Source organism: Mus caroli, unplaced genomic scaffold (genome assembly GCF_978045245.1).
Source record: "Mus caroli unplaced genomic scaffold, Mus_caroli_1 scaffold_16, whole genome shotgun sequence".
Taxonomy (NCBI): domain Eukaryota; kingdom Metazoa; phylum Chordata; class Mammalia; order Rodentia; family Muridae; genus Mus; species Mus caroli.
The window spans coordinates 31,143,693-31,159,807 of NW_028227271.1; the positions used below are offsets into that span (position 1 = coordinate 31,143,693).

The window sequence follows — 16,115 nt, forward strand, 5'->3', positions numbered from 1 at the left end:
GGACCCTGATATAGCTGTCTCTTGTGAGACTATGCCGGGGCCTAGCAAACACAGAAGTGGATGCTCACAGTCAGCTAGTGGATGGATCACAGGGCTCCCAATGGAGGAGCTGGAGAAAGTACCCAAGGAGCTAAAGGGACCTGCAACCCTATAGGTGGTACAACATTATGAACTAACCAGTACCCGGAGCTCTTGACTCTAGCTGCATATGTATCAAAAGATGGCCTAGTCGGCCATCACTGGAAAGAGAGGCCCATTGGACACACAAACTTTATATGCCCCAGTACAGGGGAACGCCAGGGCCAAAAAAAAAAAAAAAAAAAAAAAAAAAAAAAAAAAAAAAAAAAAAAAAAAAAGGGAATGGGTGGGTAGGGAAATGGGGGAGAGGGGGGAAGGTATGGGGGACTTTTGGGATAGCATTGGAAATGTAATTGAGGAAAATACGTAATAAAATATATTAAAAAAAAAAAGAAGGGTAACAACAGCTAAGCCTTGGGGCCACTGGGTGCACAGGCTGGACACATCTACCCTGGCCCATTATTCTGGGTTTCCAAATGGCTGTGTGGCAGATGAGGTAACTGTTGAAGAACTAGTCATACCGTGCCTCAGTTTCCTTATGTGGGAACAGAGGATTGAGGTAGATTAAACTTCCCAATTCATCCTCACACATTTTATGAATCCGTGATCCAGACACTACCCAGAGAAAGTCTGCTATGTAATTTACATATGATCTATCAGCTTGCGTGCATGAACACACATTGTATATGTCTACATAACTGTGTTTCGCTTCACATTTGAACACTCAGCACTTCCTTTGCTTGTCTCTTCATACCTCTTTGTCTCTCAGAATAAAGTCCCCCAGGGCTCCCAGGCCTCCTTCCTTCCTCGATGGCCGTCCCCATCTCTTCTCATAGTACATGCTTGTCACTTGCCTGGGACCAGTGCACTGTTCCTTCCAGCATCCTTTTCTATACGGATAGGCATTGAATCCTCAGATGTCACTCCCCACTGAGTGCCCTTTTCCTGCCTGCCCTGCTGCCAACTTGGGGCCTCCTTGTAGTGACACATTCTGTGACACATTCTGCTCATCATCCTAAGAAGCCATCACCTGGGTCTTTGTTACTAACAGCTGGAGGCAGGGTTTTCCTTGTATGTGCTTTCCTCCCAATATACAACCCTGTGCCTAGTCTGGAGACAAAGGGAGACACACACACACACACACACACACACACACACACACACAGAGACAGAGAGACAGAGAGAGAGAGAGAGCCAGAGCCAGAGAGCCAGAGAGAGAGAGCCAGACAGAGACAGAGACAGACAGACACACACACACAGAGTGACAGAGAGTGAGTGGGGAAGAATGGCCCTCAGGAGGACTAACGTGGGCCTAAAACTATTATTAAGACAGTTATTACACTGGTGCCAGCCAGTCACAGCCCCAACACATCGGAGAATGGGGTACAGGTGATCTGGGCTTGACATCTGAGTGGTGGAAAGGGTAGGTATCTGGTGAGGCTTCTGCCTGGGGTGTACCATGGCCGAAACCCACCCTGAGTTTCTAGGAAGGCCACTGGCTGTTCTTACTGTACCTCTTTATGGTGAGTGCCTTGGAGTTGTCACCACCCAGAGCCCGTGGAACTCAGGGCAAGAACTCTTCTTTGAGACAGGGTCAGAGCTGGACTCCAGCAACTGTTTCTCTCTCCTGAACTCTGGGCCAGGTGGGATGCAGGGAAACTTATGCCTATGGGATGGGGAGAAGGAAGGTTGATATTTTTAGCATCTGCATGGAACTTGAGCCTGTGAAGCCTGCTATGGATGTTTCCTGGCAGGAGGCTCCTAATTACCATTTGTTCATAAAGACCATGAGTGCAGACGCCCGGAGTCCCCTCTCTCCCTTCACTTTTGTGGCACCCTCCCAACAGCTTCACCATGCCTGGCACTGACTCACCTTCTAGACCTGATGCGGCCGGTCCAACTTGCTTCCTGTTGGGACAGCTGCAGTGAGACCATGTCCCTCAGTCAGGAGCCCGTGGCAGACATCATGACTACCCCCTAGACAAGTCTAACAGGCATTGTAAGGCATTGTAGGGTAGGTTTCTGAGGTGCCTCTTTAGTTACAGCTTTCCTGGGGGTACATAGTGAGAATAAACTAAAAACCTAGCTCTTTTCCTGGGACCCAGACCTTGGCTTGGATGGTGTGGCTGCCCTTTGTTTAGGCTCCAAGTGAGTCAGGGAGACCCTGGGAGCACAGCGCTAGCCTTGACTTTGTTCTCAAGGTTGAGCTCAGCCCATTTTGTCTGTGCTTCCTTTTGATCTGAATACCAGACTTTTTTTTTTTTTTTTAAGTAAGGACTACAAAGTCTAATTTGGCCCAATGAGTTATCTTCCCCTGTCCTTGCTGTTCCAGAGAAAGTCTGGGGTGGAAGCTCCTGACCACTCAAGCCTGAGGAAGTGGAGTGGCCCATCCTGGACTGCCTCACTGGCTTCCATGCAGGAGAGGATGAGCTGCCTCAGTAGAAGTTAAGTCTGGAAGGCATGGGGAGAAATGTGGATGCACTAATCCTAGGAAGGAGGTCTTGCTGTTCAGAGGAGGGAGGCACAAAGGAAGGATGTGCCCGGGGGTCTTCCATAAGATACGGAAGCCAGATGGTCCCAGAGAAGGAAGGAAGGAAGACATGGTGCCTCCAGCGGAAAGGGTTGTTCTTATGGCTCTTAGACTCATACCCAGTGACATGGGGGCAGGGAGGAGATAGATTCAGTAGCATTGGTTGAGGGCTCCAAAGAGCTGACTGTTCAGAATGAATTTCCAATTCATTTGTCAATTTACCATATGTTCGTGGAGTGTTTATTACATGTCAGACACTATTTGAGCAGTCACCCTTTCCCTGGAGATCTGCAAATGAAGCCTGTGGGTGCTGTCACTAATTATCCCTGAGTCACTGAGTCATTGAGGAAGCAGGAAGCCTAACATTGTAGCATCTTTGTTGGAAAGAGGATGCACGCGGGGGTGGGGTGGGGTGGGGGTGTGGGGTGCTGGGGAAGGAAAGAATGAGGAGGAGGAGATTCTCACCAGTCTGGATGCCACCTCTTGCTAGCAGGGTAGAAATGACCTAACAGGGCTTTCTGATACTCTGTGCAAGCAAGTTTAGTACATATGAGTTGGAGCCTTGTTCTAGCGTAGCACAGGTAACTGGCAGGACAAGTCTGGCAGAGGTAGCTATGGGAGCTTGAACTTGGTCGATATGGCTGCTTAGCACTGTTCCCCAAAGGCCTAGAGGATAGAAAGGGGCAGAGCTTTTGTACTGTGAGGGCTGTCTAAGAAGTACCATGTCAGCTTCTTTGTTAGGCAGTGCTGAAGTAAACATTGCCCTCTTAGAGAGCAGGCGTGTAGCCTTCTTTTCCTCCAAACACAGCTTCACCAAAGCTGCCACAAAGTTGTGGCCTTTAAGTAACTTGGCTAATAAGTCATCAGTGATCTCTGGCCTTGTTGTAGAGTCACACTGTATGTCCAAACTAGCCTCAAACTTGTTATATAGTCCAGTCTGGCCTTGAACATGAACTTCTACTTCAGCCAGGGCTGGGGTGATAGGTGTATGCCACCACACCTGGCTCTGTAGCTGCTGTAACTGTCTCCTACACCTCTTCCCACCATGAACCTATTATCTTCATAAATCACTGGAGGTCCATGTGTGTGTGTCTATAGCAACTGAGAAATAGCCTTGAGGAACACCTGTGTCTCCTTGATGTGTCCTTTACTTCATGTATCTCCCCCTCTCTAATGTCTTCCTTTCTTGACCTGCCCTTGCTTCTGGGTGCTCCCCACCTCCCCTCGCCCCCCGACATTCCCCAGGATTCACTGAGGAGGTCCTGTTGGTAGTCTGGTTTACGCGTGCAGAAATAGCCCTATAGTATTGAATCCCAGCTGCTTCTGTAAGAAGGAGGCTCCTAAACTCTCCTCAGTGGTCCAGAAAAGAACTGATTAGACCAAGAAGGGAGGGAGTGCTTGCGGTAAGCACAGCTGAGAGCATGCTGCTCTCCTCTGCCATCAGTCTGCACTGGGACTGATGTAGGATTGGGAGAGGTGGAGCAGAGGGTTGTTGGGGGTCCTTTCACCAGCACTACTCTGGCTGTTTGCCTTTTTCCCCCAATTTTTTTTTTTTTTTTTTTTTTTTTTTTTTTGTCTATTGGTTGTGTCCCCTTGGTAAGCTAGACAGCATGCAGGTTCTTAAGAAACATTCCGTATCACACAACTCAATGAAATGGACATGGGGATCCAGCCACACTGGCTGCAAAGAGCACCGAACTACCCTCAAATGTATCATATATGTAAGCGAGACTCAGACCTCAAATGTCCTGTGAGTCTTTTCTCCTGCTTCTGCTACTAAGAGGCTTGGCTTCCTCAGAAGGCCTTTCTGCGTATACAGAGCCTTTCCTTCCATCCCAGCTTTACCCTGTCCTGATCCAAAGACTGAGGAGAGAGATAAAACTGGCCCTGGGTAAAACCAAACCAAACCAAACCAAACCAAACCAAGGGAATATAAGCTTGGTTACCACTGCAGAAAGTGTGTTCTTTGCACATTTATTCTCCTGTTTTATTTGGCTTTCTGTGTTTTATTTAATGAACACAGATTTATTTTCAGGATATGCCAATGCAGGTTCTGACTTCACACATATACCATGTTTTCAATTTCACTGATGCTCAGGTTAGAATTTTCAATTAAACTTACACACATCTAATACATCTTTTTTTCTTTATTTTTACTCATGTACTCTGGGGGAAAAAAACAGTGCTTTCAAAATTAAAGTTAACATGGGGCTGTAAACTTTGAGAGAAGCAATTATTTTGAATTATATTAGTAACCACACAGTTTGTCTTTTACAAGGCAGTGTGAATGATAGCAAGCTTTAACTAAATTCTATTATGATCTGAAGGCAGAGGCAAACTAACAATTAGCATATAAAACCCCGTGGAACAAAAGGAGCCTACTGTCAATCAAACAACCCCTGCAGGAGGCAATTTTACTGGGGTAAAATAACTGACTGATAACTGACCACCTGAAGGCAGGAAGGCGACCCAACAGACAGTTAAATTACCCTCCCCCAACACACACACACACACACAAACACACACACACACACACAAATTACCCTCCCCCAACACACATAAAAAAAATGGAAACAAACACATTTCTACTCAATTTCTTATGGAAGGTTCTGATTCCTAGCCTCTTGTTGCCACATGTGTGACTTTCACTAATAAGAGGCTCTCCCCTGAGAATACTGAAGAAAGAAGAGGAGCGTCCAGGACACAGGGGCTCTTCCCTGGGGGACCATTGTGAGTGGCACCCTCCCCAGCGTGATCAACAAATAAAATGAAAATACTTTGCTTCCTTGCTACAAGATGCCATATTGCTGGAATATTTAGAAATATAAAAAGGTGGAATTTTAAACTTTCAGCTTTTGGTTAGAAATTATTAGTGCGTCACAAATTGCCCTCTGGTGAGCCCTCGGAAACCCCGTTGCCCGGCCCTTCCTGGAAATCCAAGGACCCAATGAGCTTTTTAAAGCTTATTTTGGAGGACGTAGTCGTTCTTGTTATCAAATCGCACATGAATCGGGGTGAAATTATTGGTTCGGCAGACCAGTAAGGGTACACCGGTCACCTTTGGCCTCTTGTCTCTAGGGCACCCAGATTACCATTGCAAAAGCATAGTCCATGGCTCTCACAGTCTGTGCAACAGTGAAGCCGCCTGAATTTCCCCCACAGGAGGGGCCAAGCAGGGAGAGCTATGGGCAGGGCCGCTCCGCAATGCGGGATGTTCCCCATGCTCGTTCTGTGGACCCGGCTACGTTCCTAACATTGAGCATTTTTGCTGCTGCAGCCTGGTTCTAGGTGGGACACCCTCACCCTGCAGACATAGTGGGGCATTCATTTTTGTCATATCATTACTGCTTGGACACCCTCACTCTGAAGACCCGGCAGGGCGTCTTTAGGCTGTGGATCATCACCCTGTGTGACGGCATGGATCATCCAGGTAGATGCTATACCACTGGGGCTGTGTGCCAGTCACCAATGGGGCACCCACGTTCTCTCTCTCTCCGTGCCCCCAAACCAAGGACCTCGAGAGTCATTCTTACCCGCTAGATGGCACCACAGAATGCATTCTTAAAGTGCATTCTGTCGCATTGCCACGCCTGCGCACTGAGATCCGCTGACTGCCTTGCTGCCATGGCCGCGGTGTACCGAGTATTTGTGTGGATAGCCATCCCTGCCAACTCAGCGGAGCATCCTTAGGCTTCAGATCTCCACCCAGTGTGGCTGCGCACCGATACCCTTAAGGTTGCTCCGATGCTGATCAACTGTGGGGCCTCATTGTGTGGGCTGCCGGCCTCGTGGACTGGCGTTCCTACCCGGTAGAGGGCGCCGCAGAATGTGTCTCCACCGAGCAGATTGCCGCATTGCCGCGCCTGCGCACTGAAGTCTGAGCGGACTCGCCCAGCAGACTGCGTCACAGCTGCCTGCATTCCAGATCTCGACGGACGTCTCTAAAGACTGCAGACTGCGGCACGGCTGGAAGCTGAGCGAACCCCTTTACTACGGCTCTGTGACCACGAACCGAAGAGGACCCGGTGGCTTGTTAGCCCATCTTATTGTGATTTTAGGCCTTGTGTGATAGCTCATCCAAGCGCTGGTGCTATGTAGTCGATCATTGCCGCAGCTCTCCGGCCAGCTTTGGCTCTCCGGGAAGATCCGGGGCCTTTACTCTGAAAATGGTTGGATAGAAGAGCTGCGACCCTGCTGCGGAGCCGGGAGTTTTTCACTTGTGGTGGTGACCGAGGAATGGGCAAAAGGAGGCACAGAAAAAGCCCAGATATTTGTGTTGGTGCGGCTCGTGCGAGGGCAGCGTTGAGATACCTTCGAGCACAGAACCCTGCAGCTTGCGATACAACGGAGAGCTTGGCCGATCTTTTTACCCTGGAGACACTAGCACAGAGGCTTGCCATCACCCTGTGGATAGGCGCATTGTGGTCTTCGCACAATGATGAGCCATGGAGGTCTCCCCGCTTGGCTGGGACTTGGGCATATGCCGTTACCCAGCCAACGCCTGCACAGCTCTTTGTTATCTTAATCCTGGGGAATTATACCTATTTGTGGCTGCACTTCAGTGACTGAACGGATGTTCTTACCTTAGGGATAGAGGCACAGTGGAGCTGCGCACAGATACCCAACGAGGCATCCTTAGAGGGTGGATCGCTTGAATGGTTTTGGTGGCGCACTAAGGTTCTGCATGGTATTTTTATTCCCGCGGATGGTGGCGCAGCAGAGCTGTGCACAGATAATCTCAGAGTGCCTCACCCTATATGGCTGCGGCTTACGCACTAAGGAATTAAATGGATATCGTTATTTTGGATGATGGTTTAACAGAGTCTGAACTACTTGGCGGATGCCTGCATTGTGGTGGCTGAGCAGCAAATGCACGAGTGGATTTTAACCTGAGATGTTGGTATAGCAGAAACCCTTATTTGTGGATAAGTGCATCTTGACAGCTGCGTTTGAAAAGCCTAAGAGGATCTTATCCCGGGGATGGTGTTTCTGAGCATCCTTACCCTGCGTGTAACTACATTGTGACTGCTGCACACTAAAGATTTGGGCTTCTTTTATTTATTTATTTATTTATTTATTTTGCCCTAAGGATAAGGGCATTGTGAAACGTCCTTCCTTACTTTGTGTGGTGGCTGCATACTAAGGATCAGAGAAGATTTTATTCTGGGAATGGAGGTGGAGTATTTAGACCCCGCGGGCCACTCTGTGGCCATAGCTGCATACAAAGGTTGGGTATGGTAAGACCGATCATCTTTACCATGTGGATATATACATTGCAGCAGCTGGGCATTAAGGATCCAGGCTGATGTTTTTCTGGAGCTGGTGGCACAGTGAGAAGCGTCCTTTTACTGTTCCATTGTGTTGGCTGCGCACTAAGAATCTAGGCAGATACCCTTATCTTGGGGACGAAGGCACAATGGAGCGCCCTCGCCCAGATGGTAGCCTCATTGTTGTGGCTGCACATTAAGATCTGGAATTGTTAAGGCTGCGCCTGTCACAGCTGCATCTGTTTCCCCAGGATCTGGGCGGGCCATTTTGCTCTGTGTTTAGGCAGAGGCACAGCTGGAAGCTGGATGGCCGACCTCAGCTTTGTGCAGCACTGTGTCACCTTGGAGCCCTGCTCACCCACTGGATTTCTCTTATTCTGTGAATAGTTGCATTCTTGGTCCATACTCTACAGACTAAGAGCGTGGGTGGGATTTCAAACCAGCCAACCTGTGTCACAGATGTATTTGTTTGTTTGGATCAGGGCACTTTATTCCCACAGAATGCCTCACAGCAAGGAGCTGGGCAGATGGCTTTGTCCTGAGGGTTGGGGGATGACCCAATGGAGCCTTTACTCTGTGGATAGCCACACTGAGTGGCATGCTAAGGACCCAGACAGGCTCTATAGCCATGCAGGCTTCGTCACAGCTGCATACACACAGCCAAAGCCTGGTGTGGCATTCTTACACCGCGGATGGTTTTCCAGAGGAGCTCACTGCACCTACTGAGTGGCTGCATCAGCACCGCTACCCTCAAGATGGAGGGCAGACATCTTTATGCTGGGGTTTATACAGCGGCACTGGGTTATGATAACTCAGAAGGGCATCTCACCTCCCTGTGGCTGCAGGGGTGCCATAGGCACTGAGATGACTTGGGCAGACATCTTCGTCTTTTGTATGGTGGTACAGTGAAGGTGTGAACAAACCAAGCCAAATTTCTGTCTGGTCGCTGCTACATGTGGAGAACCCAGGAGTGCTTCCTTGCCCTCAGGAAGCCATGTTGTGTCCCATTCAAAAGGTATTTGGATTTCTGTTCTTTGTGACGATGGCACTGCTTTGAGTGAGCGCCAAGGATGCCGGTGGAGGGTTTTACCCTGTGGTCAAGGGTTGATCAAGGCCAGCAATCCTTATCTTACAAGGGAGCAACATGGCCTGCTGTCACTGCCTTATAGATGGCTGTGAGGATCACCGATTCCCTTGGCAGATGTCCTTGCCTCAAAGACGGTGAAAGTGCAGAGCTATAGTGAGATTCCACTTGGGTGCTTCAATGCTCTCATGGCTGTGGCTGTGTGGAAGAGACCAGGCAGACGTCCTTGCCACGCTGCTGAGGCACAGTGGAGCTATCTGCAGAGAAGGCATCCTCAATTGGGCAGCGGTGGCTGTGCACCGAGTTCCTGGGTTGATGTCTGCATAGGAGGTGACATAGAGAACCTGCAGACTCATTAACCAGTTGGCTTTCTTTATGCTGTGGCTTTTAGGATGGATGCTTCAGCTCCAAGGAAATGGTTGGGTATCCTTACCCAGCGAAGAATGCTGTGCTTTGGGGTGTTTACTGAAGACCCGGGCAGTTGTTTTTTTAACCCTGCCAACTGCATATATTGGATTATGGCTGTGTGTGTGTGGTGGGGGGAATGCACCAAGGACCCAGGTGTTTAGCCTTCCTATTTGGATTGCAGCAGGACTCCCAGCGTACCCCAAGGACCACAGCAGTCTTGATCACATCGCTTGGGGAGGATCTGGGAGGCGTCTTGTTGGCTTGGGTTTGCAGTGGTAGCTGCTGCTTGTGAGCAGTGAGGCACTCTCTGGGCTCCCACCCATTGGGGCTGCCCGGTCCTCTCTGCCAGGCCACACTTGCAAGGATCTTGTGGCGCACTCAGAGCTTTCAGTACTGACTGGAGGAGAAGGCTTCCGCACGGCCAGAGCTCCAAGGGGGCTCAGACAGGCCTGCTTTCCAGCGTGCGGATCCTCTCCTGTACCCAGTCCCTTCAGAACTCAACCAGGTTCCACTCCAGTCTTCTCAGGATCTGTTAAAGAAAACTCCAGTCTCGGATATCTCCGAGTCGTGTCTAACTCTTCTCTTTCGTCTCTGTGCTTAGCACGCTAGTACCTTCTGTTCTCTCTGCGTTTTTAATGTTCCCAGTGTTCAGCAGCCTTGGATTTACCCCCACCCCACCCTTGTGCCTTTATCCCCCCGTCCTCCCCTCCCCTTGGCACTATCCTTACCCCATCTTAGCTGAACAGGGTTGTAGAGTAGATGGGTACATGCCCACCTTACTGTCTTTGTGAAAGCTTTTCCTTCTGAACTGCTTTTCCTTAGCTAGCTACAAGGCTGCCTCCTTGTCTCAGCCAGGTCTCTGCAGAACCATATAACTTTGATAACCCAGCGGCAAGGCATGTATTGTAGCCACACTCTTCCCTCCCAAGACGATTAGCTTGGGTTGCCTCCACAGCCCCCTAACTAGTTTCTAGTGTTTCCCCAATAGTCTGCTGTTTATAGTAATCCCATTCAAACCAAAGTGAGACTTCCCAGCTGTGCCTCTCTAGCTATTCAGAATAGACCCCACAGTCCTTATAATGGCAGGCAAGCTGTTTATAACCTGTCCCAAACCCTTCCCTCTGCCCCCACATTTGTCCCGCTCCTTCCCACCCACTAGCATCTAGCCCTAGCTCATCCTAGCTGAAGAGGTTGAAGGGATATGTGGGTACATGCCCACTTTATTGTCTATAGCTATGAGGCTGCCTCCTCCTCTCCTGCCAACAGGCTTTGCTGACCTATAATCCAGTCAGTGCATCAGCAAGGCATGCATTGTAGGCACCCTCTCCCCTCCCCCCACCTGGCCCCAGGTTCCTGAGTTTCTTACAGTAGTCAATATGCTTATCGATAGACTGTCTTTTGCTTGTGGTCCTTCCCCCTTGCGTATAGCTAAGCTTCCTGTGGAGGGGGTCCCCATTGGATTCATTGACCTGTACTGTGTATTTGTTATATTGTATCTTCAATAAATAAATGTTGCAAGTGTGCCTCCTGAAGAACATGGGAAAGTTCTTTGGAGGTTCGGTCCTTCACTGCAGTAAGGAACAGGGTTTTTTCCCTGGGTCTCATCCGACTGGAGGCCAGAGGTCTGTACTGGGTTCCAGAAGAATGGGCTCTCCTGCTCCTTTCTCACGCCTACTTACTGTCTTTGTGAACCATAGCTTGCTGAAGATACAGCTGTGTGTGTGTGGTGGGGGGCAGGTATATGGTGTGTGTGTGGGTGTGTGTGCACGTGCACAGCAAGGCTGGCCAGGGAGCCCCCAAGGTTCCTCCAGTCTCTGCCTCTCTAATAATGGGATTTTAGGTTCATGCTGCCATATCCAACGTTATAAGTGTGGCTTTGGGGGTTAAACTCTGGTCTTCATGCTTCTGGGGCAAGCTCTTTACAGGCTGAGTCATTACCCGGCCCTCAAGCAGTTCAAATGTGTATCTGCTTCAGGATTGCAATCACTCCCCGCCTTCTGGCCAGTCTCACACGGAGCTGGTGGAAAACGGGAAAGAGCCTCATTGTAGTGCACACGGTTGGCTGTTCTCAGTCCCGGCCAAAGGAAGTTCTTCACATCCTTAGCTGAGAGTCTGACAGGTGTGGAGCTAGAGACCGTCACCTTGTTTATTCTGTTTTCTCTCCTCATTACGTTGAAGAGCTGCTTAGGTCTCCAGTCAGACAGCTGGGTAGGTCATGTCTAATGCTCCTGGTGTCCTGGATGCCTATGTAGCGTGGTGTGTGACCACAAAAGGAGCATAGTGGTTTGGTATCTCAGAAGAAAAGACCTGCATTGTAAGATGGCCTCCAGATTGGGCTTCTGGCAATCTGAGAACAGCTGGTCCTATTTTAATGCTGTTTTAAAAATAATAAAATAGTGAAAATAAAATGCTACAGGCTGTACATCTGCTGACAGTTTCTGGCGAGGTATCTGCCATGATATCCTCCTTTGGTATCTTGACAGGGAGCTAGTAAGGAGGATTCATGAACCACTTTGTTAGGCTGGGAGCGGAGGGGACTAAAACCCAAGAAATGTAGAAAGCCTCCATGCTTGGAGACATGTGGAGTCACGGAGCTGAGAGCCATCCTGTTGGCCGCAGGCTTAAGCTCCTTGCTAGAATGTATAGCGATGTTTGTAAACAGAACCCTTTTTCTTAAGGACATCCTTCCTTACCATTGACTCCTCTCTCTTGTGTGACTGTCCCTTCCCTCTCTCCTGCTCCCACCCACACACCTGCTGGGCCCCTGACCAGTGTTTCCATTGTGTTGACTACTTCAGTATGGGGTGCTGAGTGTGGTGTGAAGAGTCTGGCTACCTTGTGTTCAAGGCACCGTGTTTTTCTTTTGGAACCTGTCCTTTTGTTGTGTCTGACCTGAGTGGTGGTAGGTGGAAGCCATGAGGGTACCGAGTGAGGTACCAAGTGATATTTCATGTCCCCCGGATTCAGCCTGGCCTGCTTACACCTGTGCAAGCAAGCAGTCCATCTGGGCTGCCTTATATGTTGGTGGAAAGCCAGATGTGAGCTTACTTGTCTGTGAAGTGAAAGGTGAGAAGTGGAAGGTGACTGTCCTCGGTGTCACACAGGTGATAGCTCCCTGCAGGCATGCTTTTCACAAAGCTCTGCCTATCACTCTTTTCTCAGGAATTCAGTAGGGTTTAAGCTCAGAGGGGTGGATGTAGAACAAGTGGATCCCCAGGCTCTAGGAGGTTATGAGAGTGTTAGACAACAGCGCATCTTACAGTGAAGATGGAGAAAAGGCCAGGCAGGGCTATCTCTTAGCCTTTGAGGGGAATGGAAGGCACACAGAACAGAAGGTCAGCATAAAAGCTGCACTGGTTAGCTGGGCTGCCCCAGAGGAATCTTCATTCAAGTGTGTGGCCTGAGGGAATTCTATAAGCAAGAACACATGGCTGAAAATGAACCAGGGAACTCAGACCTGTGGCTGCAGATGGTGTCTAAGCCCAGTGCCATGGTGTGATCAGGCAGGTGCCTATGTCTTAGGGTTCGTTTCCATCTCTGGAGTGTTTGTCATGCAAGTCACTATTTGTTGGCCATCACTTGGCCTCTCCAAGTTGGGACAAGGGCATGGTTGATGCATAAGTCCGCTAGAGACTTAGTGGTACCTTCCCACAGGGAATCTACCTGCAAGGGATGTATGCTAGAAAAGAGCCAGGTCAAGGTCCACATCTCAGATCCCAGAGGGGCTCAGATAGTTCAGAGTTGGGAAAGAACTAAGTGTGGTCTGTGCACAGGTCGATGTTGACACAGGGAGGAATTCTTGCAGGACACAGTGGTGGGGGCTGAAGTGCAGGCTGTGTGCAAATGCCACTTGTGTCATAATCATGAAGTAGCTATTTGCAAGGGGCATATGCAGCCCAGGTTTTCATACCCTCTGAGCTGCCGACACTCTGGGTCTTTCCTACTCACAGTCCATTTTCTTAAACCCAGCACTGAACGTTCATCATTTGCAGAGATGCAAGCATGGTGAGACCGAGGTCTACCAAACCTTTCCACGGATCTCGTCAGTTTTTGGCCAGATCAGTGGTACCTTTGGTTACAATGTACAGAGGGAAGGGACCAGGAAAGGGGGGGGATTTGGGAACAGATGGCTCCTGGTTCTTAGGTTCATTAGCTAGTGGGGAGGCCACTCAACTCTGCAGATAGGGCTTTTCTCCTTTGTAAAATAAGAAAAAGAATTGCACAGAGAGCCCCAAACTCTGAAGGTCAGGGGAATCATGCTTTTGGTCTATGGGCAGGGTGGTGTTTTGAGGGGGAAGCTCTGTGGAGTGTCTGGAGCTGTCCATCAGGAAAGGGAGTCATGGAGACTTAAAGTGGGGCAGGATTGTGGGGCTCACTGGAAGTGAGGTGGGGTAGCTATGGAAGACCTTGGAAGATGAGCTGGGGTTTGCCTTAGTCCCTGGCAGTTGATCGAGGCTGCTGGATGGGGGGCATTTCTAGCCTCGAGTGAGTTTTCAATTCTCTGTTATTTTTGTAACTTAATCGCAGCGGGCAGAACAGCCGATGAGGAGCCTTTGAAGCCGACTTCAGAGGCCGGTTGCCTCCTCTTCACCCCCTCCCCACTTCCTGTGTCTTTCATCTCTGCTCTTATCTAGATCACCATAGTTAATTATTTCCCCCAATATTAGCTCTTTCTCCCTGCAGCTCCATCATCTCTCCAGGAGAACCTTGTGGTTTCTGCAGGAAGCACCCTTGGCAGCCTCAAGAGTAGAGGCATCAGAGTGGCCACCCATCTGAGCATGGTGCCCAGGGCTCTTCCTCTCTCGGGAAGGTGGGAACGTGTTTGGGGGCTCCCAAGGCCTCCATTGGTCTCTCTAAGAGCAATTGTGGCTGCTGTTTCATCCTTCCCCTGCCGGTCTCTTCCCCACTTCTCTTAGGGGTTTATGTGCATCAGGCTGTAGTTTAGCCCTGGGATAGAAAAAGTGTAGAGGAGTCACAGCAGAGACAAGGAGGCTGATTCCTTAGGGAGACTTGAGGAGTGAGGGACAGGAGAAGGGAGTACCTGGGGCAGGTGGGTGGGTTTGGATGAGGGAGATAAATTGCTTTGGGCAATGGGCTATGGGCTTGGGAACTTTATGGGCTCTGTTTTTCATGGCAAAGAGTGGGGTGGTGGTGGTGGTGAGCTCCTATCCAGAATTTGAATTCCACAGAAGTTTCTCTCCTGTTTAGGTCTCTGTCTCTTTCTCTGTGCAGTGTGTCTGTCAGCCACTGTAGGCTGGGCTTTGATCTTTTGGGCCCCGACCCTTTCTTTTTTTAGCACCCGACCAATGTGTCTCTCTAACAGTCACATAAGTTCAGTCTGTTCTAGGAATGGGATCCCCTGTCTCTGCCCCAAGCTGGCCCCAGGGCAGGCACAGGGCCACTACTATGTAGCCTGCAGTCAGTGGGACCAAGTCTGCTGTGGGACTGTTTGCCCACCCCAGCCTGGACTGCTCTGTCACTTTTTGCATTGGGGCAGGACAGGTCACCGGATGGTTTTCAGGGCCGTTGATGAAGCGTGCAAGGGTTCTAGTGCTGGACTTGCACAGCCTGGATGACCAGTAAACAAGGACTTACTTGGATTAGCCCCAATCCCAGGGAAACTGGAAATGAGTCACCTGGTGACGCCGCCAGCAGAGATAAAATCATGAGGATATGTTTTTTTTAAAAAGTGGCAGCTGTTTAATGTCAGGCAAGAAGAGGAGGAGGACGAGGACGAGGAGGAAGAAGAGGAAGCAGTAGCAGCAGCAGCAGCAGCAGCAGCAGCAGCAGATTGCTCTCTGATGCAAGTTTACTGTCAACACAGAATCCATGAGGAGCAGAGTCCCTGTAGCTCCGAGCAGCTGTTATCCCTGCTGCTGTAGGAGCTGCTGGAGGGGCCAGGCAGCAGTGCTGGCAGATGTATGTGATGTTGTGTGTCTTTCCTTAGCAGGGGGCAGAACCTATGTTCATGCAGCATTGCCCAGTGGATTTCAAACCCTGCCAACCTGCATGTGTTCCAGCGCTGAATAGAAGCGGCAGTGCTCCTGTCCTGCTCCTATGGTGTAAATGGGGTATGCTTCTAAGCATGAGGTCTCAAGTCTCTGGCCTCCTTATCCATCACATACAGAGCTCCTCTTGTATGCTGGTCCTCCATGGGGAAGCTGATGGGAAGGAGGCTGTGACAGCCATGGTCCTTGCCTGTTCTAAACACGGAAAGTTCTTAGGAAAAAGGCTTCACTCTGGGGACAATATCAAGCTCATTTCACACAGCCTGGCACACACTCACAGGAGGTCTGTTAGTGCGCACCTGAATTCCACTGACTGGGACTGTCTGTATGTGTCACGGACACATCGTGGGTCTGATTGCTATGTGCCCAGGTTTATGGTGTGTGCATTCATTCTGACTTATGAAGAATAAGCACTTGGCCTCCTGGACTCTACATGTGCTCTGACTGAGGGAGCTTGGTGTGGAGGGAGGAGGTGAAGCACTAGTCAGGGGCTGGACCAGGGAGGCAGCAAATGGCTTCCGAGTTAGGCTTTAAGGTAAGTAAGAGGAAGAACAGCAAGCACGGCTGGGTGAGGGGGCTTGGGAGGAAGCTGAGCCACCATAGTGCAGAGGGGACTGATCTTCCATTGACAAAGGGGGGCTGTTGTTACAGGTTTTCTGTTTTTAAATGCTGGGCTTCACTCGCTCTCAGGGTGCTGTGAGTCAAAACCATGTGAAGCCGCCCTTCAAGCCATCAGACTG

The 16,115-nt window shown here is 49.9% G+C and overlaps 1 protein-coding gene and 1 long non-coding RNA gene across 4 annotated transcripts in view; one reads left to right on the forward strand and one right to left on the reverse strand.

Moving 5' to 3' along the window:
- The window catches only part of Trappc9 (trafficking protein particle complex subunit 9), a 486,162-nt gene that overhangs the window by 250,621 nt on the left and 219,426 nt on the right, over positions 1-16,115 (forward strand). The gene's annotated exons all lie outside the window — the stretch shown is intronic.
- On the reverse strand, positions 873-6,227 carry LOC110310123 (uncharacterized). Its single transcript, XR_002379802.2, has 3 exons — positions 6,142-6,227; positions 1,593-1,744; positions 873-968 (listed from the first exon to the last, which is right to left on the reverse strand). It is a non-coding gene; the product is annotated as an uncharacterized LOC110310123 (long non-coding RNA).